We start from the raw sequence: 25,148 nt of genomic DNA, 5'->3' as shown, positions 1-25,148 counted from the left end.
CAAGACTGCCACATACTGTTTACCCTAATTAGTATTCTCTAATGGTAATCAAGTGACCAATAACTTACATGTTTTCAAAATAAGCACTTATTACATTCCATTCCATCAGTTATAGCAGGAAAATTGCATATAATGATATTCTCCTTGGGATTTCAACTAAGAAATGTTTTAGCCAAGAAACATCTGATCATGGGCCCAGTATGATCAAAGAGTTTTTCATTTTAATCAATGTTTTATGTAGTCAGTCTCTGACCTACATGTTGCAGGTGAGATTTTTGAATACACTTTTTTTTTTTAAATCCCACTGGATTTCAAGAATCGCACCTAACAATAGTAAACAGAGCTGTGCTGTTGCTTTTCCCACAAAAGAGGAAAAGCTTTTGAGAAAGAAAGCCCATGGCAACGTGACAGCCCGGTTTTCCAAGCCAGAGGTTAGAAAAATCAGGCAATATTTGACTCACTAAAAGAATGGTAACAGAACTTGATGCAAATTGTAGGATATGGCTCTGGGATAAACTGCAGATTTGTGGTTGGTGCTGAGGAATGCTGGTTTTGGTCATTTGTTGAATGAATAAAAGAATGTTGGGTCCAGAGCTTTGTCAGTATGTTCAAAGAGCAGGTTGGAGGGGCCAAATGTCTGTCCTTTTTGTTTGTTTATAGGAAGAGAGATGATAATTATGATTTTGAAGATATTTTTAAAATATCTACTCTTCTAGTGCACATTGTGGTTTATTTGTGTATGGAGAAAAGGTTGTGGTAAAATAAAAAATGTTTTGGAAGGGGATTGGCAGTCTTTTGCTATTGTCCTCTGTTAGATAGATAATAAGGGGAAAGTTCATTGCGGACCTTCAGGTGGTCATTTATATTAGTTTTTGTTGAAGTGATGGAGCACAGTTCTGAGGGCCTTCCGGCCTCACAAATATGCAAGTCACTGACATGCGGTTCAGTTGTGTTATCCATAGGATTCCCAGTCTTCTGGAAACTAATGAGCAATTTTTTAAAAAGATTTATTCATTTATGATAGAGAGAGAGGCAGAGACACAGGAGGAGGGTGAAGCAGGCTCCATGCCCGGAGCCCGACGTGGGACTCGATCTCGGGACTCCAGGATCGTGCCCTGGGCCAAAGGCAGGTTTACGCTGAGCCACCCAGGGATCCCCTAATGAGCAATTTTTAATGTCAGGAATAATTGTGAAAGGTCAGGGCATCTTAAAATTTCATATGTAGTTTTGTTAAACACTCACCAGAATCTCTGATGTGGGGTCTGAGAGTCTTTGTTTCTAAATGCTCCCCAAGTACTGGTGATGATAAGCCTGGGGTAGGACCATGCCCATCACTCTCAGAGAACAGTTGCTATGAAGAATATATCACTTGGACTTTTTGTGGTCATAGTACAGGACTGTTGGGTCTGATTTCATTGTAAGGCAGTTCTCAGGCCAAGTATTAAAAGGTTAAATTATTCCTGTTCTTTGGGCTAACACACGTAGATTTTGCATTCTATCTAATCTCTTGTTGTGTTTGAGAGATTGAAGGGTATGTTAGTAGGCTAAGAAATGGTGGATGAGCAGTATTTCAGAGAGCTAGATCCCAGCTAGTCTCCAGGTAACACTGGCATAGTACTTTAGAACCTCACTTGTATTATCCCACTTGGTCCTCAGGAAAACCCTTGGGAAACCAGTATCAGAGATTTATTTATTTATTGATTTTGTTATTAATAAGTTTTTAGTGGTGTGCAATTTACCACATACAAATAACACCCATGCTCATCCTGTCAAGTTCCCGCCTCCATCCCTCATCCATTCACCACCCCCACCCCCCGCCTCCGCCCCTTTCCACCACCCCTAGGTCATTTCCACAGAGTGAGAGTCGTCATGGTCTTGTCCCGTTCTATACTGCCCACACATTCGTCTCCCGTCCCTGAGATTCCCGGGCTCTAGGTAGTGAGATTCCCCTATAGGAATGAGAACATACACCGGTTTTCCTTCTCCGTTTGACTGTACATCACATCAGCATAAGACCCCTCCAGTTCCAGCCACGTGAAGCAAATGGTGGGTATTTGTCGGTTCTAATGCTTAGTAATATTCAGTGTATACATAGTACCTCATCTTCGTGATCCATTCTTCTTTCGATGGGCACCGACTTCCTTCCACATGTGGCGATTGGGACTGGCTGCGAGTAACAATCCGGGTCAGGTGCCCCGGCGTTTCATTGCATCTGATGCAGCGGTAAAGCCCGAACAGGCAATGTGGCGTCGTAGGCAGGTCTATTAATTCTTTGAGAACTCCACCTCTGTGTTCCCATGGGCTGCACCAGTCACATGCTCCACCAACAGTGCAAGTGGGTTCCCGTTTTCTCCACATCTCGCTCAACATTGTTTTGTTTCCTGGCTAGGAATTTGTCCCCAGTCTCTCGGGGGAGGGGGAGCGCAGGTGGGGTGTGAGTGGGAGGGCCCGGAGGGCAAGGATGCAAAGCAGTGGCGCTGGCAGTGGGCCCTTTCTAGTTGCCCTTTTGATTTCGCTCATGTCTTTTGGCCCGTGCATGAAGTGGATTGTTTGGTTCTTGGGTGTGGAGTAATAATTCTTTATAAATTTTGGATTCTAGCCTTTATCGAATAGTTATTTCAAATAGCTATCGTCTCCCATTCGAGGTTGTCTGATTGTGTGACAGTATCCTGTGCTGTGCAAAGCTGCTGAGCTTGAGGAAGTCCCCAATAGTGTCAGTTGGCGGTTGTTGCGTGTGTTTTCGGGGATGTATATGCAAGAAGTTTACTGTGGCCATGGCAAAAGGGGTGGCCTGGGGTTCGCGCTCTAGATTTTGATGAATCTTGCTCACATTTATTGCTGTCATCAGTTTGATGTATCCTAGGATCAGAGTTGTAATGGATAGCATCCTCATGTTCCAGACAAGGAATGGAAGCACAGAAAAATCTAGTGGCTTACTTAAGTTCCCATGTCTGAGTGTTAAATCCATTACAAGTGTTCTGCTACCAAGTGTTGCAGGAGAGTGTGAATGTGAGCTAGTCATACAAACTCCCATTCTTTTTGCCCTGTTTATAAAACATGCAAGAATTTACCTTTCAAGTTATGATGAGTGTATTCTGTGAAATGCATTCATGTTTTGGCCACTTCCCGGTTGAATAGAATTAAAGTTTATAGACTCCCAGGGCATGTTAAAAAAAAATTATTTATTTTCTTGGATTTCAATTTTGTTCCAGTGGAGTCTTTTGGCTCCTTTTGAATTTAATGAGAAAAACCTTGGTCTAATAAGTTTCATTAAAGTGAATACTTGTTGTGTTAATATATTATATATATATATATATATCTAGAGACCTTTAAGTAATGTGTACACATTCATTAAAGTGAACTAAGGAGCTAATAAAAATTGCTAATAAACTATCAATGCTAAATCACTTAAATAAAAACGATGAGATTTCTAGCATTCTTGTACAAATGACACAAATATTTGTATTTATGCGTTCATTGTGCATATTTATGTACTGGCCACAGAGAATATTAATTCCTTGACTATTTTTTAAAAAACTCATAACCAGTAGAGAGTTGATATTTAGACATTCTGTTCTATCTGAAAGAATCAAGGAGTGGTAGAAAGATGTTGACAGTGTTGTTAGATGTAAAAAAACATATAATAACTATACTTTGATCCTACTACTATAAATATACTCTGATCCTATTACTTTTTTAAAAAGATTATTTTATTCATTATTTGAGAGAGAGAGAGAGAGAGTGAACACAAGTGAAGGGGTAAGGGGAGAAGGGAGAGGGAGAAGCAGACGCCTCACTGTGCAGGGAGCCTGATGCAGGGCTCCATCCCAGGACCCCGTGATCATGACCTGAGCCAAAGGCAGATGCTTAACCAACTGAGCCACCCAAATGCCCCTGACCCTACTATTTAAAAAAAAAAGAGAGAGAGAGAAATGGAAAGTGTGTGTGTGTGTGTGTGTGTGTGTGTGTGTGTGTGTGTAGAACAAGTTATTTGGAAGACTATTAATATACCAAGTTATCTCAGAGGTGAGGTTATAACAAGTATTTTTGCTTTCTCCCTTTTGCTTTTTTAATATCTTTTTTACAATGAACATGAATAACTTTTGTAATCAGAAAAAAGTTACTTGCTAAAAAGTTACCTTAATGACAGATACAAACTTTTTCTCAGCTACAATTTTCCAACATTGGCACCCCCAGAGAGAAAAAAGGAACTTGTAGTTCTTTTGCTGTAGAACTGCTTTATTTTCCAAAAAACAAAAATCCCCTTTCTCAGTCCCCTATTAATACCCCTCGCAAATTGGAGAAGTTATCATGCCAGTAATTTTTAAATTTTATTTATTTTATATTATTTTTATTTTTATTTTTATTTTTATTTAAAGACATTTATTTCAGAGAGCAAGAAAGAACTGGGGGTGGGTTGGGAGTAGGGGCAGAGGGAGAGAAAGACAGAACCTCAGGCAGAGTTCCCTTGAGCACAGAGCCTGCAGGGAGGTTGGTGTCAGCCTGATTTCAGGACTCTGAGATCCTGACCTGAGCTAAAACCAAGAGTGGGACACTCAACCGACTAAGCCTAAACCTAAGCCATACAGGTGCCCCTCCATGTCAGTAATTTAAATACAAATCCCTGCATCAAAATCACCTGGGCATGCTTATTCAAAAGGCAGAATGCTGGACACCATCTCAAGTAAATCAAAATGTTTGCTAATGGGGCCCAGAAGTCTGCATTTTTATCAGGCATCGCAAGTGATTCTGATGCACAATTAAATTTGAGATTCACCCTTCTGATTGTAGGCTTCCTCATGTATATTTACAATGATTAAAACATCTTCAAGTTTTTCATCTTCAGTGTTTTTGATAAGCATTTGCTGCATAACATCCATTTTATTGTCAGGAACCCTAAAAGGTTGAGTATTCTCTCTAAAATATAAGGATGAGAGGGAGTCCTCCATTCAGCAAGGGCTTTTTGAATATTTACAGTGAGTCCTCCTGTAAGACTCTCTGTCCCCCTAGGGAGCTCCCATTGTTCACAATGGAGCCCAGACAGTGTGTTGGGTCTGGAAAGGGAGGGGAGACAAGCATTAGATCAGAGAACTCAGTGATCATCAGAGATTCTCCCAGAAGCCTACACCAAACTTGGAGTTTCCTAAATAATAACTTTCTTTTTTTTTTCCATTTCTCTCTTTGCCAATAAAATCGGTTATCTTTAAGAAATCAGTAAATCAGCATCTTGTGTTCTGAGTGGTACATTCTTTGGAAAAAGTTACTGTGTCAGGAATTCACACAATTAGTGTGTTTATTTTGAATTCATGCCACATGCTGAAGGTACAGTGCAGCTATCCTTGGTTTCCTGTTGATTGAAATAATTTGCAGCAAGATGGTGCTAAGCATAAACTCAGAGATATGCCATCCTGCTAAACTGCCCTGGGAAACTGGATCTCAAATTTAGCATGCATAGAATCACCTGGAGGGCTTGTTACAACGGATTTCTGGGCCCACTGCCAGATTGCTAATTCAGTAAGTATGGGGCTAGACCTGTGAATATGCATTTCTAATAAGGGCCCAGGCACTGCTTGTGCTGCTTCAAGAACCACTGGCCTAAAAGAAACAGCTCAGTGACCAGGACTACAGTCACATGTACAACCTGTTTGATCTGTCACTCAAAATTTATTATGGCCTCCTTGAACTGTCAGAAGTTGCAAATAGAGGGCTATCCTCCTAATTTTTCTTGCTTTTTGACGTTTAGCTCCACTTGGATGAAACTAAACTCCCTTTTTTACCTCCTTTCTAGACTCCAGGCTAAATGAAGTACTAGTGGTGTTTCTTGTTAAGGCTCAACATGGATTAAGGCAAGACTGGTACAATGTTTGTATTGTACAGACCTGTATGGCATCTGGCAAACCATGCTGTTGACACCATTCCCAGAGCAAGTCCATTCTCTACCAACCAGATAGATTAAGCCTCATCCCAGTTGTAGGTTCCTCTGGGGCATCTAGATGCTCAGCCTAAACTCTTAGCCCACCCACTCCCAGGTGAACTGCAGGTAAGCTTTCACAAGTTTCTCTTAAGGTCATTTGCATTTAATACTAACTCTTAAAGCCTTCAAAGACTTAAGGCATGACCTATAAGGTCAGAGGGTGATGTGTTGGAAGAAGAATCTGCCCACCCTTAGCCCAACACTCCTAAGGTTAGTCTGGGGATCCTAGACTTGGTATGGAGCTGTCCGTATCATCTTTGTCAATTCTCCTTATAAGGAAGCTTCAGGACTTGGAATATATGTCCTGAGTTTCTGACCACTGATTGGCTGGCATATCCTGGAGTCCTAACTGGGTGTCTGGAACGAAATTTCTAGCACCTAAGGCTTGCAGGCAGAGGGCTTTGGCCAGAAAAACCCAACCCACTTCATCTAGGGGACATCAGTTCAAGATTGTACTTTCCAGTTGGCTCAGAAATTTCTCAGGGATCAGGAGAGCACTGAGACTTGACCCAGAGAGGAGAGACCTTTAGGGTTCAGGGGGACAGACCCTCCTTTAGCAGACTTACGCTCTTTCAGTCCTGAAGAAAACTCCTAAGATGAACCTAGAGACAGTAGCATCCTGGAAATACTGTAAGGCGGGGGCTTAGGGATGCAGTCTTGTTGGAAGGTGGTCTAGGAACTTAGCTCAAAGCTGCACTTGTCACATTTCTCTCTCTCTCTCTCTCTCTCTCTCTCTCTGTCTGTCTCTCTGTCCTTGGCATTAACCACCTCAGCCTTCCTGTTGTTCCCAGCTCATTTCTGCCCCAGGATGCATGCTTACTTACCCCCTCCTGGGCCTGGGTCCTCACTTTTCTTCTAAATCTGTACAGAAGTCACCTTGTGAAAGGCCTTGGATGCTGTGGTCTGCTGAACCCTCCCTTCTCCCCTCCCCTCCTTAGCCAACTTTACTTCTCTGTTTTGTTTTGTGTTTTACCTGAAATGTTACTGTTTATGTGTTTCTTGATTTATCTGTGTCTCCCTGCACTAAGATAAGTGAAGATAAGGATTTTTTCCTATTCACTGCTGTCTCTCTAGCACGTAGATGACAAATTGTAATTATGCAATAAATATTTGTTGCATGAATAAATGAAAGCATGACAAGCACATTGCTTTAGCTTGAGTGATGTGTCATTGAGGTGGTGAGGACAGGCCTAGAGGCACCCCTTCTTGATGCCTATTGCTGGTGGAACGTGGTTGTTCCCAGGTGGCTCTTGAATGGGAGGACCAGGCTGAAGTCAAGAGCGCCTCACTTGGCAGTTTTGAAAGGAATTTTACTCTGCAGGCTCTGAAAGAGTCATCTGAAGGTCTGATTTTGTGTGCAAACCAAACTTTTGACCAATCTTGATCTTGGGTTGGCAAGCCCTTGTGTCACCTGATTGAACTGTATACTGAGAGCCTCATCCACCCATTATTGAGCGCTGTGAGAAATCTCTGCAGTGCCACTCAGTAAGGCCCAGCAATATTTTGTCATTTCTAATACCAGTGGTGGGAGGAGGGCACCAGTAAGGTGAGATGGTGGGTAGGGAAGATGGTGTCCCAAGCTGCTTGCGGCCCTTCCAAAGGGAAAATCCTGAACTCTGGTGCTTTGAACACCAGAATGATGTTAATCAGGGCATTTTTTTTGGTCAGCATTGTCAACATTTACAGTCACTTTACACATTGGATTTGCATTTGAAAAGACCAACTATAATCAACATTTAAGGGATAACACTCATATTTGCATATGATTGAGCAGACATGTTAAGTCATTTTACCCTGGCTGTTGCTAGGAAACCAATTAATAATGCTCTACATTTCATTAAAAACTGGGTTCTATCTTTGCTTTCATTTAACTTCACAATTCAGCTGCTTGTGCTGCATTTTTTTTCTTTCTTAGTAAATTGTGACAGAGAAATTATCGTTTTACTGAATTTATTTCTGTGATTACAGTTGTTAGTCACATCTGTCAATACAACTTCAAAGCTTTTTTTTTAAAAATTCTGGGGGGCGGGTGGGGACTGAATTTTAACTGTAATCATTTTTCCCTTTATAAGACGGTGGGAACTTAAATCATATTTTCATGCAGGCCTCACAAATTGTGGGTTAACGACAACAACAAAAATTAAAGCAATCGTCCCTGTTTTCTAATTGCCCCTTCCCGGTGTGGTGACTAATAATTAGAATATTAGTCACTATTCAGAAAGTGACAGACAGCTGATGAAGCATTCAGCTGCATTTTGTTTCTTTTTGTTTTTCCATGGTTTGTGGGCTACACCAGGTTCTGTCCTTTATGCAGTGAAATTAAAATTTTCATGACTTTATTTTACATAATAGACTTCTGCTCTTAAGAGGAGAAAATACAGTTTTAGCTGCTGTTAGTGCCTCAATCAACCGGGCAGGTGTATTTAAATTGTAATGACATTTTGCCGTTCAGCATTTTGTAGTATTGATCTGGTCAAAATGCTCATTAAAAAGAGCAAAATTAGTTCCTATTCACATCTGTTTCATAGTATTTCAATCGCTTAATTTGGGTGATGCATACAAATGCATCTGGTTCTTCAGCTTAGCTAAAATCGTGATCTTGCCCATTTTCTTCAAGCTAAATAAAGCAAACCAGGATCTGCTTTCATAAACTCCACTTTGGTCCTTTGGGTCTGAAGGTCTAGTGCAAAAAAAGGATATGGAATTTGGAAACAGATAGCCCTGGAGTAAAAATATGGCTCAGCCTCCTTTGTGACTCTGTCTCCGTGTCCTCTTTTGTCAAATAAGAAGGAAGTACAGCAGCAGTGGGGAGAAGATGACCCATCACCTCAGATTGCCAAAGTTGAGGTGGGGAAGTAGATAACATTCTACTGACATGGCAAAGATTCCTTCCCTTTCTCTCAAGGACTGCTAGGGCACTGTATTGGTTATTTCAGACTTCAACAATAGAAATGTATTTCTTCACAGCTCTGGAGGCTGGATGTACCAGATCAAGGTGTGGACAGGGTTGGTTTCTTCTGAGGCTGCTCACCTGGGCTTTGCAGATGGCTACATGCTCTTCCTTCTGTGTGTGTCTATGTCCCAATCTCCTCTTCTGCGATAAGGTCACTGTTGGATTACAGCCCACTGTAAGGGCCTCATTTAACATAAACACCTCTTTAAAAGCCCTGTCTCCAGATATAATCATATTCTGAGGCACTGGGGGTTAGCACTTCAATTGTAGGGGGGATGGGACACAATTTAGCTCATCACAGCCACTAACCAAGAAGCTGCATATGGCATGTTGCTGTCTCCAGTTGCTCGGTTTGGGTCCTATTCAGTGGTCAGAACAGCTAAGACATCTACTGAAAACGAGTCAGAAAGTGAGTTCTTTGGTTATGACTTTTCTGGTTAGATCAGAGTTGATCAGAAACTCTCGATAATACTTAACACCCCCACCCATTCATTTTTGGTTCTAATTTCAACCTTCAACCAAAAAGAATATATTCTTTTTTTTTTTTTTTAATGTAAGTTCTACCCAACTCAAGTTGTTTTGTTTTTGTTTTCCACCTCAAGTTGTAAGCTTGAACTCACAACCCTGAGTTTAAGAGTCACATGCTCTACCAACCAAGCCAGCCAGGCACCCCTTTTTTGGATATATTCTATGCCTGTTTTCATGATCTCAATATACATGAGGATCTTCAACCTTAGGATCTTAAGATCCTAATTTTTATCTCCATTGTTGCTAAATGTGGATATACAAGGTGTAAGTGATAGGAATAAATGTTCATTTCCCTGGATAAATGTCCATTTAAAAAGGACATTGTAGAAAAGTATTTGGTTCTGGGGTGGCTGGCAGGAGCCTGGTTTTAGGGCCAATACACAAACAGGCAATTGGAATTCAGTGACACAAGTAGAGAAAGTCTCTCGTTCATTCAGCTAATACTCCCACCTATTATGTGCCACTGTGGTTACAGTGATGAAGGAAAATAGTCATGGTCCCTGCTCTTATGGGATTTATAGTCTAATGAGGAAATAGACTTTAACCAAATAGTATCAAAATTCTAACAATACAGCTCTGATTAGTGCATGTGAGGAAAGACATTTGAGACTATGAGGGTGAATAATGGTGGGGCTCAGGGATGGCTTTCCTGATCCAACTGAGATCTGAAGGGTGGGAAGGCTTACTTAGATAAAGGTAGGGGAGCAGTAAGGACTGTGGTGCTGGGGGTTATGAGTTGGAATATGGACAAAAATATTTCAGCATCACAGACTGCATATGCAAAGGCCCTGGAACATAAAAGGACTTAACATGATATTTCAGCATCACAGACTGCATATGCAAAGGCCCTGGGACATAAAAGGACTTAACATGGAAGGCAGGAAGTGAGAAAGCGTCAGTATAGCTAGGAGAGTGAAGGAAAATGTGGTGGGAGATGTACCTGGAAGTCTTCTAAGAAGACCAGAAGAGTTGGGAAAGGCTTTCTAGGGAAGAGACATCTGTATCTTTCAGTATAAATATAGCTGAGTTCTTCTGGTAGAGAAGAGGGAGAGTTATTTTTAGACACACTATCAGTGACTTGGTATGTTCAGTGTGGCTTGAATGTCGCTTCTATGAAGGAAACCCATCATTCCAGTTAATGGAAGTTCATACTTCAGTGGGTTCAGGCTAACTACTAATTTACTAGATTTGCAATTTTGAGATGTATCTTCCTACATCTATGCAGGGACTCATTAAATAGTGAAAGAATAAAGGAAGGAATGAATGAACAAACACATGCGGTGTGCTGAGTAGGTGGTGCCAAGGTTGATATAATCTTAGAGGCAAGGATACACTGGTGTTTCACCTGCTTGAGTCTGGCTGATAGAAGTCTGGCTGCATTGACATGTCAGGGCCCCAGCCTCTGTCTCTTCCTCCTCTGCAAGACTGGGAAGACCTCTTGAATACCGATCACTAGCCCAGCATCACCCTCATTGCCTGAATCAGTCCCAGCTTGAGACAGGAGACCAGAAAGACTTCCAACCCACGGTCTGGGTCAGCAGTTAATGTTAGGCCGACCTGGGTCATGGTGGCCCAGTTTTGGTAAGCGAGGTTCAGATAATCACATCAGCTGAGCTGCAGAGCGTGTTCCGGATATGGTGGGCAGTCCAAACTGGATGGAAGATGTCCTGCCTGCAGAGGAGGAGTGGGAGGAAAAGCTGCAACAGGAAAGAGAAGAGGGGGCACATGAGTGAAAACTCTGGCAGCTGTATCTCTGATGGATTGATGTCATGTGGTCTGGGTATAGGCATGAATCTTTGTTTCTTTCCCCCCAAGAAGCTAAAATCAGATAGAAGATGATTTTGGAGCTTAGAATATTTTTCTTTGTCAATTTTTAACAATTCATTTACATAGATAGAAACAAACAATGCTACTTGCTAGCTGTTGTTAGGTAGGAAGTTTCTATAGTTCAGAGGTTTGCATAAAGGTAAGAAATGTTCTTTGATCTTGAAAACCAGGACTTTCTTCCCACCAAACTATCCTTCCAGGTCCAGAGATAACTTGAGAAAGAACTATTGGTGACTTTCAAGGTTACGGGATTTGGCAATACCAAAAGACCGTGACATCGAGGGATTATTATAAATTGAGGGCACAGATTTTTACTTCTGAATAAAGGAACAGCTGCCTAAAACAACACGTGAAGGGCAATTACCTCCAGTCTAATTTGATGAACGTGGGCTTCATAATCTGTGGCCAATTAAGTACCGTCAGTCCTTCTGGGCCCCCAGAGAACATACAAACATGAACTGCTCTTATCTACATTGGCCACATGTGCATGACTGCTTCTGTTAAATTTGACTTTTTTCAGCTCAAGCAAAGGGTAAACTGGCCTTTCACTTGTGGGAGATTCAGGAAACGTTATTGAGCACCATTGTCATTTCAGTAGGTAGGAGGAGTAGGAGAGGATCACACATGTCTCTGAATTCCGTATGAAGAGTGCGGAGGGAATGACCAGGTGATGATAGGGAATAGGAATGGGGCTCATGCTAAAAATCCTGGCATTTCTACATTATGCTACATCTCATTGCTTTGTAGATGACACCTGGAGTCTACTAGCCCATTCCAAATTGTACTTCCCACAGGGCTACGCTGATTTTGCACCTGTAGATACTTTTAATTATGGCTCCATTAACCTCTCCCTGTGTGCTCCTGCTGTTACTAGCTCTCTCCTTCAGAGAGCTCTCTGGCTCCCAGCCAGGGCAGCCCCTGGCCAGTGCAGAAAGGTAAAGCATTGATATGGCAGGCTAAAGGAAGCCTTGGATTTCATGGGTGCAGAGAGGGAGAGCAGTCTAGAATCTGGAAAATCTGTGTGCTTAGGGCCTCATTGTTCATCATCACTGAGATCTCCAGCTACCGGCTTGCAGTTAGATAATTGGAAAGAGGGCAACCGTGTAGAACTAGGCTAATCCACCAGGGTGAGGTTAGTTAGGCCTCAGCTGGGTAGTAGCTCTCAGCAACTTGTCAGACAGCTTGGGAGCACATGTTTGGATTCCAGGAGGAAAGAACTGCACGCAACCAGCAGTTCAGCCAGCTTCCCCCATCTCTAGGGACAAAGAAAAAGATGCCTGCCAGTCTGCAATTAATATTTATTCACTTTTTTAAAAACACTTGATACTATGACTTAACCTCCCTAGGCCTCAGCTTTCTCAAGGGGCAAGAAGGGTTTGATGAACTGGTGTCAGACATTTCTTTTGGCAGTAATGTTCTATGATTAAGGTATCCTACTAGGAAGTGCAAAGAAGGGAAAAGTATCTAGTCTTCAGAGACCTCTGTTCTAATTAAAGAGTTTCGTTAAACCTATGAAAAGAAAACCTACACCCACATCCCAGAAGCACTGTATGAGACAAAGATGTCTCTCACACACACACACACACACACACACACACACACACACACACACACACAAAGTACTAAGGACCCTTGCTGTGGGTGTAGGTGCCCAGGAAAAGCTTTAGGGAAGTTAGAGGGTTTGGATTGAGTGTTTGGGGGTGGGCAGGAGTTAGAGGGCAGGGAAAGGAGAAGGCATTCAGAGCAGAAAAGTGAAAGGAGGCCAGAGTGGGACATACAGAAAAGGCTGCTCTTGCTCATGACTGGATCCAACATGTAGTAGGGTTTTTTAAGGTATCATTGAATGTATAATTATGCCAGAATATAACTTCTGGTATAGATTTATTTATAGATAATGTTTATAATTATCTAGGAGGCTAGTGAGATGAAAGGCTGGAAAAAATAGGTTAAAGTAAGATTAAATAGAAGTTTTATCTGTTCAATGATATGCCCCAAATGCCTAGAATTGTGCCTAGCCAAAAGGGGGATTCAGTAAATATTTGTCAAATGAATGAAATGATCAGTGACTTGGTTCCAGGCTATCATGTAAGTAATGGGGGAACACTGAAGGTTTTGGTACTATTTAAGAAAGGTACATGGCAATTGTTTGTAGAATTGTTTATAAATGGGGAGTGAAGCAAGAAGAAAATCAGTTAAAAGTATATGAGTTAGAAAAGACTGTCTTTTTTCTATTGGATATTCTTTCCTGCTTAGTCAAAGATTCGTTGACCATAGAGTTGAGGGTCCATTTCTTTGTTCTCTGTTCCTTGATCTGTGTGTCTGTTTTTGTGCCATTACCATACTGTCTTGATGAGTACAGCTTTGTAATAGAGGGTTAAGTCTGGAATTGTGATGCCCCCAGCTTTGGTTTTCTTTTACAACATTCCTTTGGCTATTTGGGGTCTTTTCTGGTTCCATACAAATTTTAGGATTATTTGTTCCAACTCTGTGAAATAAGTTGATGGTATTTTGATAGGAGTTACATTGTATAGATTGCTCTAGGTAGCATAGACATTTTAATAATATTTGTTCTTCCAGTCCATGAGCATGGAACATTTTTCCATTTCTTTGTGTCTTCCCCAATTTCTCTCATGAGTGTTCTGTAGTTTTCTGAGTACAGATCTTTTGCCTCTTTGGTTAGGTCTATTCCTAAGTATTTTATGGTTTTGGGTGTAAATGGGGTTAACTCCTTAATTTCTCTTTTTCCTATCTCATTGTTAGTGTTTAGAAATGCAACTTATTTCTGTGCATTGATTTTTTATATCCTGCCACTTTGCTGATTTCCTGTATGAGTTCTAGCAATTTTGGAGTCGAGTCTTTGGGGTTTTCCATATAGAGTATCATGTCATCTGCCAAGAGTGAGAATTTGACTTCTTTACTGATTCAGATGCCTTTTATTTCTTTTTGTTGTCTGATTGCTGAGTCTAGGACTTCTAAACTATGTTGAACAACAGTGGTGAGAGTGGACATCCCTGCTCTGTTCCTGACCTTAGGGAAAAAGCTCTTACTTTTTCCCCATTGAGAATGGTATTCACTGTGGGCTTTTCATGTATGGCTTTTATGATATCAAGGTATATTCCCTCTATCCCTACACTGTGAAGAGTTTTAATCAGGAAAGGATGCTGTACTTTGTCAAATGCTTTTTCTGCATCTATTGAGAGGATCATATGGTTCTTGTCCTTTGTTTTATTAACGTAGTATATCACATTGATTTGCAGTTGTTGAACCACCCTTACATCCCAGGAATAAATCCCACTTGGTCTTGGTGAATAATCCTTTTAATGTACTGTTGGATTCTATTGGCCAGTATCTTTGTGAGAATTTTTATATCCATGTTCATCAGGGATATTAGTCTGTAAGTCTTCTTTTCTTTTTTTTTTGGGGGGGGGAGGGTCTTTGTCTGGTTTTAAGATCAAGATAATGCTGGCCTCCTAGAAAGAGGACAACCACATGTAGAAGAATGAAACTGGACCATTTCCTCACATCATACACAAAAATAGACTCAAAATTGATGAAAGACCTACATGTGAGACAGGAATCCATCAGAATCCTTGAGGAGAACACAAGCAGAAACCTCTTTGACTTTGGCTGCAGCAACTTCTCATGAGACACGTCTCCAAAGGCAAAAATGAACTATTGGGACTTCATCAAGATAAAAAGCTTTTGCACAGCAAAGGAAACAGTTGACAAAACCAAAAGGCAGCCTACCGAATGGGAGATGATATTTGCAAATGACACATCAGATAAAGGCTACTATCCAAAATCCTATAAAGAACTCAAACTCAACACCCAGAGAACAAATAATCCAGTCAAGAAATGGGCCGAAGAAATGAACAGACATTTCTCAAAAAAAAAAAAAAAAAAAGGCATACAAATGGCCAACAAACACATGAAAAAATGCTCAACATCACTAGGCATCAGGGAAATACAAATCAAAACCATAATGAGATACCACCTCACACCAGTCAGAATGGTTAAAATTAACACATCAGGCAATGATAGATGTTCGCGAGGATGCAGGGAAAGGGGAATCCTCTTACACTGTTGTTGGGAATGCAAACTGGTGCAGCTACTCTGGAAAACAGTATGGAAGTTCCTCAAGAAGTTGAAAATAGAGCTACCCTATGACCCAGCAATTGCACTACTGGGTATTTACCCCAAAGATATAAATGCAGTGACCCAAAGGGGTGCCTGCACCCCAATGTTTATAGCAGCAATGTCCACAATAGTCACACACACACACACACACACACACACACACACACACACACAATGGACTGCTACTTAGCCATCAAAAAAGTGAAATCTGGGCAGCCCGGCGGGAGGGGGGTGGGTGGAACTCAGTGGTTTAGCGCTGCCTTCAGCCCAGGGTGTGATCCTGGAGACCTGGGATCCAGTCGCATGTCAGGCTCCCTACATGGAGCCTACTTCTCCCTCTGCCTGTGTCTCTACCTCTCTCTCTCTCTCTCTCTCTCTCATGAATAAATAAAATCTTTAAAAGAAAAAAAGTGAAATCTTGCTATTTGCAATTATGTGGATGGAACTACAGGGTATTATGCTAGGCAAAATAAGTCAATCCGAGAAAGACAATTATCATATGATCTCACTTATATGTGGAATTTAAGAAACAAAACAGAAGATCATAGGGGAAGAAAGGAAAAAATAAAAGAAGATGAAATCAGAGAGGGAGGCAAACCATAAGAGACTCTTAATCATAAGAAACAAATAGGGTTGCTGGAGGGGAGAGGGAGGAGAGGGGATGAGGTAACTGGGTGATGGGCATTAAGGAGGGCATGTGATATAAGGAATACTGGGCCTTATATAAGACTGATGAATCACTGACCTTTACCTCTGAAATCAACAATACATTATATGTTAATTAATTGAATGTAAGTAAAATTAAAAAAAAAAAAACAGAGTATATGAAGTAGGCACAGACCTGGTCATGAAGACGGTCTGAAATTGGAAACAAAAGGGAAGGGCAGGATGGGGAATATCACAAAGAAATACTAGATAGGTGACTGTCATAGGGTATGAAAAGAATCAGAGGATGCCTAAGGTGTAAGGTGGTATGAAGAAGGAGTTTGACTAAATTGGAATATAACAATATTATTGATACCGATGGGAAACAGAATTTTGTTGGGTGGGAGGACGATAGGCATTTAATGGTTAGTTTTAAGTACTTAGATATGATATGCAGGTGAATTGCCTTCACTAGACATTTGCAAATTAAAAAAAAGATCGAGGGGATCCCTGGGTGGCGCAGCGGTTTGGCGCCTGCCTTTGGCCCAGGGCGCGATCCTGGAGACCCGGGATCGAGTCCCACATTGGGCTCCCGGTGCATGGAGCCTGCTTCTCCCTCTGCCTGTGTCTCTGCCTCTCTCTATCTCTCTCTGTGACTATCATAAATGAATTTAAAAAAAAATTAAAAAAAAAAAAGATCGAAATTCAAGAACATCATCTCAGGGCCAGAGATCAGGTTTGTGAGCCTTTCTCAAGAGTCTGCAGGCTGACGTGGGAAACAACAGCTTGAGAGGAGGAGGATATAGGGAGACAGGGAGGCCACCTCAGAAGTATCAGGAGTACAGCCTCTGTGTTCACAGGGCTATTGGCCTCTACTTCAGCTCTGTGTTTTTTAGAAGCATCACAGAGGTCAAGGTGCCTGGTGGCACAGTAGGTTAAGCACCCAACTCTTGGTTTTAGCTCAGGTCATGGGATCAAGCACCACATCAGCTTCTGTGCTCCGCTCAGACTCTGCTTAAGATTCTCTTTCCCTCTCCCTCAACTCCTACCTCCCCACTGCCCACCCCCTCAAATAAATAATTTTTTTTAAAGAAACATCACAGAGCTCTCAGAAGCTATGTGTCGTTCCTGTCTGGGGGAGATTTTACTCCATAGGATCCTCCTGACCCACTTCCTCAGCATTTCCTTTATTTCCTATGTAGGATCATTTTGTTGCTGTCATTATTTTCCTGGTACTATTATCCCCTATGTAAGATTTTATAGTTCATGTCTAATACATGAGCATCCCTGTAGGAACTGATCCTCTTGCTATTTTTGAAGGTTATGCTGCTTATAACTCTGTGTGTGTGTGTGTGTGTGTGTATAAATCTTTTAGAAACTGAACTGTAATAACTAATTTTACAACCTCGAGAGGCAGGGAAATATGTGCAGTATGCATTGATTGGATAAAACTTGAAGGCTGGTGTACATGATATGAATTAATATTAGAGAAGGACTATAAATACATAAAATACTATACTTTTCTCATTTTTTCCTTAAAAATTCCAGTTTATTGGAAACTTTTGAATAGAAATAATTGGGACTATTAAGTCTTTATTAAAGAATATTATTTGTCATGTTCATTTCAGTAGCACATAGGCTAAAATTGGAACATTTCAGAGAAGGTAAAATTACATGGCCCTTTGCAAGGATGACATGCAAATTTGTGAAGCATTCCATATTTCTATTTACCTTTATGAAAATACACACACATATATATATAAAATAACTTTTCACTTTTCCAGCTGAGGTGAATCAGATATTTTCTGAATTGCCTTTCTGGGTTTTTTTTCTCCTTTTTTTCCTTTTCCTAAATCTTTTGGATGTCACATTGGTGAGCATATAAATGAACTTGGATAAACCAGAATTCTGTCATTGATGGCAGTTTTGTCAAACCTTTTAGAGATTTTAAATTATCTCTACACACAATGTGGGGTGTCAGACTTAACACCCTGAGATCAAAAGTTACATGCTCTATCAACTGAGCCAGTCAGGCATCCTGAAAAATCTGATATTATATTGTATTTACTTACTTACTAAGCTTTATACTCAGCTTGGGGCTTGAACTCATAACCCTGAGATCAAGAGGTACAGAGTTTTGCCAAACTTTAATTTTGGTGTACTACTTGCCTTTTAAACAAATTATTGTGAAAAATAATTTAGCAACTTCCAAATTGTAAACTTCTCAATGACAGTCTGCATCTGTATATCTCTTCAAGTCAAGCATCTGTTGAAAAGATACTGATAATGGGGGAGAAAGGCTAGTGCTGCATAAGTGCAGTTTCATGAAACTTGGCAGTTTTCATAAATAAATTGAATAACATAAATTGTATTTACCTCTTTGGTGTCTAGACTAAAGAATTAGAACCATGAATTTATAAAAATTCAGGTTGCTGTCTATACAAATAGAAAAGTATTTAAAAATTATGTTTCCAATGGGATGATGATGAAATATTTAGTATATGGTATTGGGCCAAGTGGGTAGGTATCTGGAGAAAGATGCAGTTGGGGCAGCTCAGGTAGCTCAGTGGGTTAGCACTTCCTTCAGCCCCAGGTGTGATCCTGAAGACCCGGGATCAAGTCCCACGTTGGGCTTCCTGCATGGAGCCTGCTTCTCCCTCTGCCTGTGTCTATGTCTCTCATTAAATAAAAAAAAATCTTAAAAAAAAAAAAGAAAAAAGAAAGATGCAGTTGTTCTATATCTCATACCATTCAAATAAACTCCATCTTGATTTAGTTCATTTTATATGATGATTAATGTGGTATTCAAAAGAATGATGACAGAGAAAGGAACAAGAAATCAGGAAGGCAATTTATAAAATGTCTGGTCTACCTCATTTGGAAAAAGTGAAAAATGATGTTTCTAATAAATATTTCAAAATATGAGTATATATTCATATCTGCTTAAAATCATAAAAGGATTAGAGGGGTGCCTGGGTGATTCAGTTGGTTAAGCATCTGACTCTTGATTTCAGTTCAGGTCACGATCTCAGGATTGTGAGATTGAGCCCTGTGTTGGGCTCTGCACTTAGCAATCTGCTTGAGATTCTTTGTCTCCCTTGTGTCCCCTTCTGGAGGTCATGCATGCTCTTTCTCCCTCAAATAAATAAATCTTTTTTAAAAAATCATAAAATGACTAGAAAAAACATAGGTAAATTCCTTTGTAACCTTAAATAAGGCCCTTTAACTATGACTTAAAATTCAGAAACCATTAAATAAAACGATTGATAAATTTGGGTAAAAACTTTATCTGCTAAAAACCACAATAAGAACATTCAAAAGACAAATGACAATCAGGGAAAAAAACATTTATAGTGGGCAAAAGACTAATCTGTATATAAAGAGTTCCTACAAATGAATAAGAAAATGACTGTCAGACCAATAGAAAAATGGGCATAGGACATGTTCACAGGACATGAAACATAGGTTGTCTTTATACGAAAGAAAATATCTTCAAACTCCAACATAAGAGAAATGCAAATTTAAACTGTGTTGAAGTACTACTTTTCACTTCATCAGATTGGCAAAAATTCTAAAGTGTGATAATTATATATTATTGACTAGATGTGGAAAAATTGTCAGTGTACTTCTCGTAAGATTACAAAATAGCACAGCCTTTATGAAGGCCAGTTTGGCAGTATCTATCGAGATTACAAATGCAATTACCCTTTGACCCAGCAGTTTGTCTCTGGTAATTTCTCCCTGCAGGTACATCTGAACACATATAAAGTGACGTATGTAGGAGGTTTTCATTAGACCATTGTTTGTAATAGAAGAGATTGGAAACAATTCAAATATCCATTAGTAGAAGGCTGGTGAAATAAACTGTGACCCATTCATACAATTGAATATTGTGTAGCATTTAAAGAAAACTTGGAAGCTCTTTATGCAGTAATATGGAAAAATATTCAAGATTGCAATTAAATGAAAAAAGCAAGGTACAGAATATTTTATGTAGTATGCTACCTTTGGTGTAGAAAGGGGATAAAATCGGAGTCTACAGTCATATCTGTTTGTATCTGCATGAAGAAACATTGAAAGGATAAAGTCAATAGAAATGATTGCCGTTAATGGGTTGGTGGCAAATGAGGTGGACAGAAAAAGGGTGGGAACGGTATTATTTGTTAGATACCGGTTGTGTTATTTTTACTTGTGAACCATGTGAATTATTGCCTATTCAAAACAAAAAGTGGGGCGCCTGGGTGGCCCAGTCGGTTGAGCGGCCAACTCTTGGTTCATGATCTTGGGGTCCTGGAGCTCTTGGGATTGAGCTTGGTGTTAGGCTCTGCACTGAGTGGGAGTCTGCTTAAGGGTTCTCTCTCCCTTTGCCTCTCCCCCACTTAAATAAATAAATCTTTAAAAACAAAACAGAAAGTAAGTTTCATATTTGCAAAATGTCATTTCAGTGGCAGTTTACCTATGTTCAGGGACTGGAAATATCTGCTCAGAGCTTTATTACAAGTCCCTTGTTTGGACTCCTGGCTACAGTATCCTCAGTGGGTCTTGCATTTTGGTGTATCTAGAGCTGTCTGTCTAAAATGGTAACCACTGGCCAGTTCTGGCTTCTGAGTACTTGAAGTGTGGCTCATTCAAATTGAGATATCCTGTTAAGCGTGCCAGATCTAGAAGGCTTAGTACAAGAAAAAAAGAATGTAAACTATGTCATTAATAATTTTTAAATATACTGATTACATGTTAAATGATAGTAATTTGGGTTTGGGGGTTAAAATATATTATTAAGTTAATTTCACTTTTTTTTCTTACCTTAGATGTGGCTGCTAAAAAAAATTAAAATTATCTATGTGGCCTGGCTCTGTGGCTCGCATTTTATTATTATTTTTTGCACAGCACTGACATAGACTCCTGTCTACCCTTGACATGTCTGCCAGAATTACTTTCTTAAAGAAAGAAAAACAAAAAACCAACTGAACATGCTTTAAAACTTTCATTGACTCTGAGATGCCTATAGAGACCCTTTGTAATGGTCTCTGAGATGCTTCCTTTACCAGCTCGCCACCTCCCTTCACACATAAACACTGCTTCTCTTCACTGCTTGGACTGCAGGCTCCTTCATAAATGTGAGTCTTTGAATGCTCTGTCTCTTCTGCTTGCAGTGTTCCCAAATCTCTATTTCTTTGCTTTAAAAACTCCCTACTCATTTTGTAATGCTAGTTCACATGGGCCCCTTCTTCTTCTTCTTTTTTTTTAAAGATTATTTATTTATTTATTTATTTGTTTGTCTGTTTATTCATGAGAGACACGCAGAGAGAGAGGCAGAAAGAGAAGCAGGCTCCATGCAGGGAGCTGGATGTGGGACTCGATCCCGGGTCTCCAGGATCAGGCCCTGGGCTGAAGGCAGTGCTAAACTACTGAGCCACCGGGGCTGCCCCACATGGCCCCTTCTTTAATGAAATCTCCCTCTGGCTCCTCTGTCCTGTTTCCTTCTAACACTTGTCCCTCTGTGTTCTCACACCTATCACCTAATACTGCCATTAATTTTCTCAAGGTATTGTCTCCCTCACCAGACTTGTGAGCTCCTTAAGGACAGAACCCATCATCTCTGTATTCCTGGAACCTGAAACTGCCAGGAAATAAACTTCAAAAAATCACTAGGAAAATGAGGTTGGTTGTGTTTCGTTGAGAGCACCCCATGCCCCGTTTGCCTGGCTGGTGCTTCTGTTTGGTCTGTATATTAACAAAATCAAGTTCAAACCTCGTTGATCTTCTCGTAGTTAAGAATAGGCCTCTTTGAAATATTCTAGTTTTGAATTAACAGTCCAGCCTACCTATAGGCAGAAGATTACAAATTTCAGAGACATCAGTAGCACCAAACTCATAGTGCGTCTTGGTCTTCAGGGTTGTGTTCAGACTGGAAGCTGAGAGGTGTTTGTGTTCAGTCAGAGAGCAGAAATCTCCAGCCTGGCGGCATGCCCGTGTTTCCAGAAGGTAAAGGTAGCAGGTGGTTGCCAGGAGGTGAAAGCACTGGTGGAGCCTTGCCAGCCACAAGAAGGCTGCGAGCTGGGATAATGTTCTCCACGGTCTTGTCCACGGGCTCTTCAGTGACCATCTCTGTTCAAAGTCATTCCTGCTTGTCGAGATTTCCATTGTCTTTCTCTTCTACTTGTGGGGACTTGAGCTTTGGCCTGAAACAGAAAAGAAGAGTAATAAATGGAATATTCGGGATCTGGGAAGCAGAGTTTTTAGAAGGAAAAAACTTTGCACGAAACTTCTCTCCTTAGTGAAATACCTGAAAGGGCTTATGTTTACACCCAGATTTTAGAAGCTTCCTTCTCATTGTTCAGAATGTTTATTTCCTATATAATGATGCAGATATTTTCACTAGGCAGAGCTTCTTGTGCAGCTCTCATAAATCAGTTGAATGAGGAGTTCTTTCTTTTGCAAAACTTTGAGGGCTGGTAGGGTAGTAGAAAGCACAGTGTCTTCAAGGGACTAGGAAAACATGTCTGAACCCAGGATTGCCACTTACTTAGTGGTGTGAGCATAAGCAAGTTACGTCACCTCTTTTAGATGCATGTCCCGTAGAATGAGGTTATCAACACCTCCTGAGTTGTGAACATTACAAGAGGCGAATGAATGCTGGTGCCTAACGGGGTGTCTGGCCCAAAGTGCATTTTGGTAAATAGGATTTACAATTCCAATATGAATATAGGTTTTTCTCTTGCTACTTGTCTGTTGTTGAGTGAGCACATGAGCATGCCCGAGGCAGAAGAAGACTATATCTGTTCGTAACTGTGCCAGAATGCAGTGACCACTCCAAAGTGGCAGTCCTCACTAGCTGCTCTTCAGAGCCTCTCCATCACCTCAGGGAGTGAGCAGGTGGGTAAGGAGTCCTGGCTTTGCCGTTAGTTATTCCCACAAGATTGCTGTCTATCTCCTTGGCCTTGAGTCTCTGTTTGTAAAATGAAGGTGTTGATCTTCTCCATGTCTAAAATGTTCCAGCCCTGTCTCCATAAAGCAATAGAAACGGGCAGCTCGTGGTTCTATCTACTACATTGTTTTTAGGGTAGCAGTTTACTGGGTTGGACTCCATCCATGAACCTAGAAACTGCCCAGCAAGCTCTGACACTTCCCAACAGCCCCATACCGGAGGGTCATTCCCCTTTGTCTTCAGTTTGTATCTCAAGGCCACAGTCTTCTTGCTGGGCTCCGTTCCCCACAGTCTGCTCTCATCTTCTCCTGGGATCCACCTGGCTACAGACACTCACTTTTTTTCCGGGGATGAGATCTGTTCCTCGTCATTCTTCTGACAATGGAAAGAGGAAGATCATCATCAGGCTTTTTTTCTAAAAAGTAACTTTTGTGCTTAGTAAACATTTTTATGAGCCTTCTGCTTTCTGTTTGGCGCTTACCAAACAGAGGTTGGCCTCCTCTGCTTTCTTCCCTGCCTCCCCATCTTATCTGACTGCACACCTTGAGGGGCCTATCCTTCATTCTTGCTTGAGATAGATGAACACAGCACTTTTTATGCCTAATGACCAGATGATTCGAGCTGGCAGTAATCAAGATTTGTGGCTGATTATCATTAAAGGGTAATTTTGTTGCTGTTCATAATTGGTCTTGCTTAAACTCACTATTGCATTTCTTTTGTCGTATGATTAAAAAAGACAAAAATGCTCTTGGCAATAAACTTTGGCAAACAGGCTTCCTACATTCAGTTCTTTTTCAGACCAACTTTACAAATTTCAAGTGTGCCTTTCTTAAAGTAATGATTTGCCTGCTTTATATTACATATTCAAAATAAAAGAGAATTGAAACAGTTCATCATGGAGATGAATATTACAAAAACAGCATCTGGTTTGAATAATGAATTTTTTTGTCCAAGTTGTGCTTCATTGAATGAAACTAATAAAACTGCCCTCAATTGTTGTATCATTGACTTCTCTGTCACTAGCATTTGGTTCTTTTCAGTTGCCCACTTGGAGGCCAGTAAGGTTTCTTTCAGAAAGTTTGTTCCTAGTGGTACTTGTTTTAAATAACTCTCAGACAGCCACTATTTCTGTCACCAGCTGGGTGGAGGTGATGATACACCAGGATCACAAAATCATAGGTTTGGGACATTTCAAGTATCTTCTCCACCAGTCAAGCTTTTGGAACAAGAGCAAAGTGGCAAAAAGGAGCTCTAGAGTTAGAATGATGGAAGATTAGATGTTGGCATAGCACCATGATTTCCATACAATTCATGGTTAGGTAGGCAGCTGTACCCAACTTGTTTCTACCCTGAATCCTAATGCTTGCAGAAATGTAGTGGTACCTGGTAATGATAATACTATGTGGAGGGTACAAAGCCACTACCGCTACTCTTGCTGATAAAACACAAGCATATAACATGCACAGAGACAACCCTGGGAAGTCTCTGGAAAGCCAATACATTTTTTTAAAGATTTTATTTATTTATTCATGAAAGAGAGGCAGAGACACAGGTAGAGGAAGAAGCAGGCTCCATGCAGGGAGCCTGATGTGGGACTCAATCCCTGAACTCCAGGATCATGCCCTGAGCTGAAGGCAGACACTCAACTGCTGAGCCACCCAGGAGTCCCAGCCAATACATTTTTTTTTTGCTACTAGGTTTTCTGATCCACGGGTATCAATGCTGAGTATATTTATAGAGCACTTTTATTTTTTTTTTAATTTTTATTTATTTATGATAGTCACACACACACAGAGAGAGAGAGGCAGAGACATAGGCAGAGGGAGAAGCAGGCTCCATGCACCAGGAGCCCGAAGTGGGATTCGATCCCGGGTCTCCAGGATCGCGCCCTGGGCCAAAGGCAGGTGCTAAATCGCTGCGCCATCCAGGGATCCCCTATAGAGCACTTTTAGATTCATCATTTGATTTGACTTTCAGAAAACCACTTTAAGATGGATAGGGTAGATCCTGTTATCCCTCTTTTACAAGTGAGGAACCTCCTCAAAGAAGTTCTGTGGCTGAGTCAAAAGCCTACAGCTGTCATATGGTAGGAAGAAATGATATTTTATAAAGGTCTAGTTTTACATTTTTTCACAAAGCCTGTATGACATGTAAGG

At 40.7% G+C, this 25,148-nt stretch overlaps 1 protein-coding gene and 1 non-coding gene across 2 annotated transcripts in view; both read left to right on the top strand.

Moving 5' to 3' along the window:
- The window catches only part of JAZF1 (JAZF zinc finger 1), a 334,668-nt gene that overhangs the window by 47,193 nt on the left and 262,327 nt on the right, over positions 1-25,148 (top strand). The gene's annotated exons all lie outside the window — the stretch shown is intronic.
- LOC129502996 (U6 spliceosomal RNA) lies at positions 17,682-17,789 on the top strand. Its single transcript, XR_008663089.1, has one exon. It is a non-coding gene; the product is annotated as a U6 spliceosomal RNA (small nuclear RNA).

This window comes from Nyctereutes procyonoides, unplaced genomic scaffold (assembly GCF_905146905.1).
Source record: "Nyctereutes procyonoides isolate TBG_1078 unplaced genomic scaffold, NYPRO_anot_genome, whole genome shotgun sequence".
NCBI classification, from domain to species: domain Eukaryota; kingdom Metazoa; phylum Chordata; class Mammalia; order Carnivora; family Canidae; genus Nyctereutes; species Nyctereutes procyonoides.
This window is presented reverse-complemented; position numbering and strand designations above follow the sequence as displayed.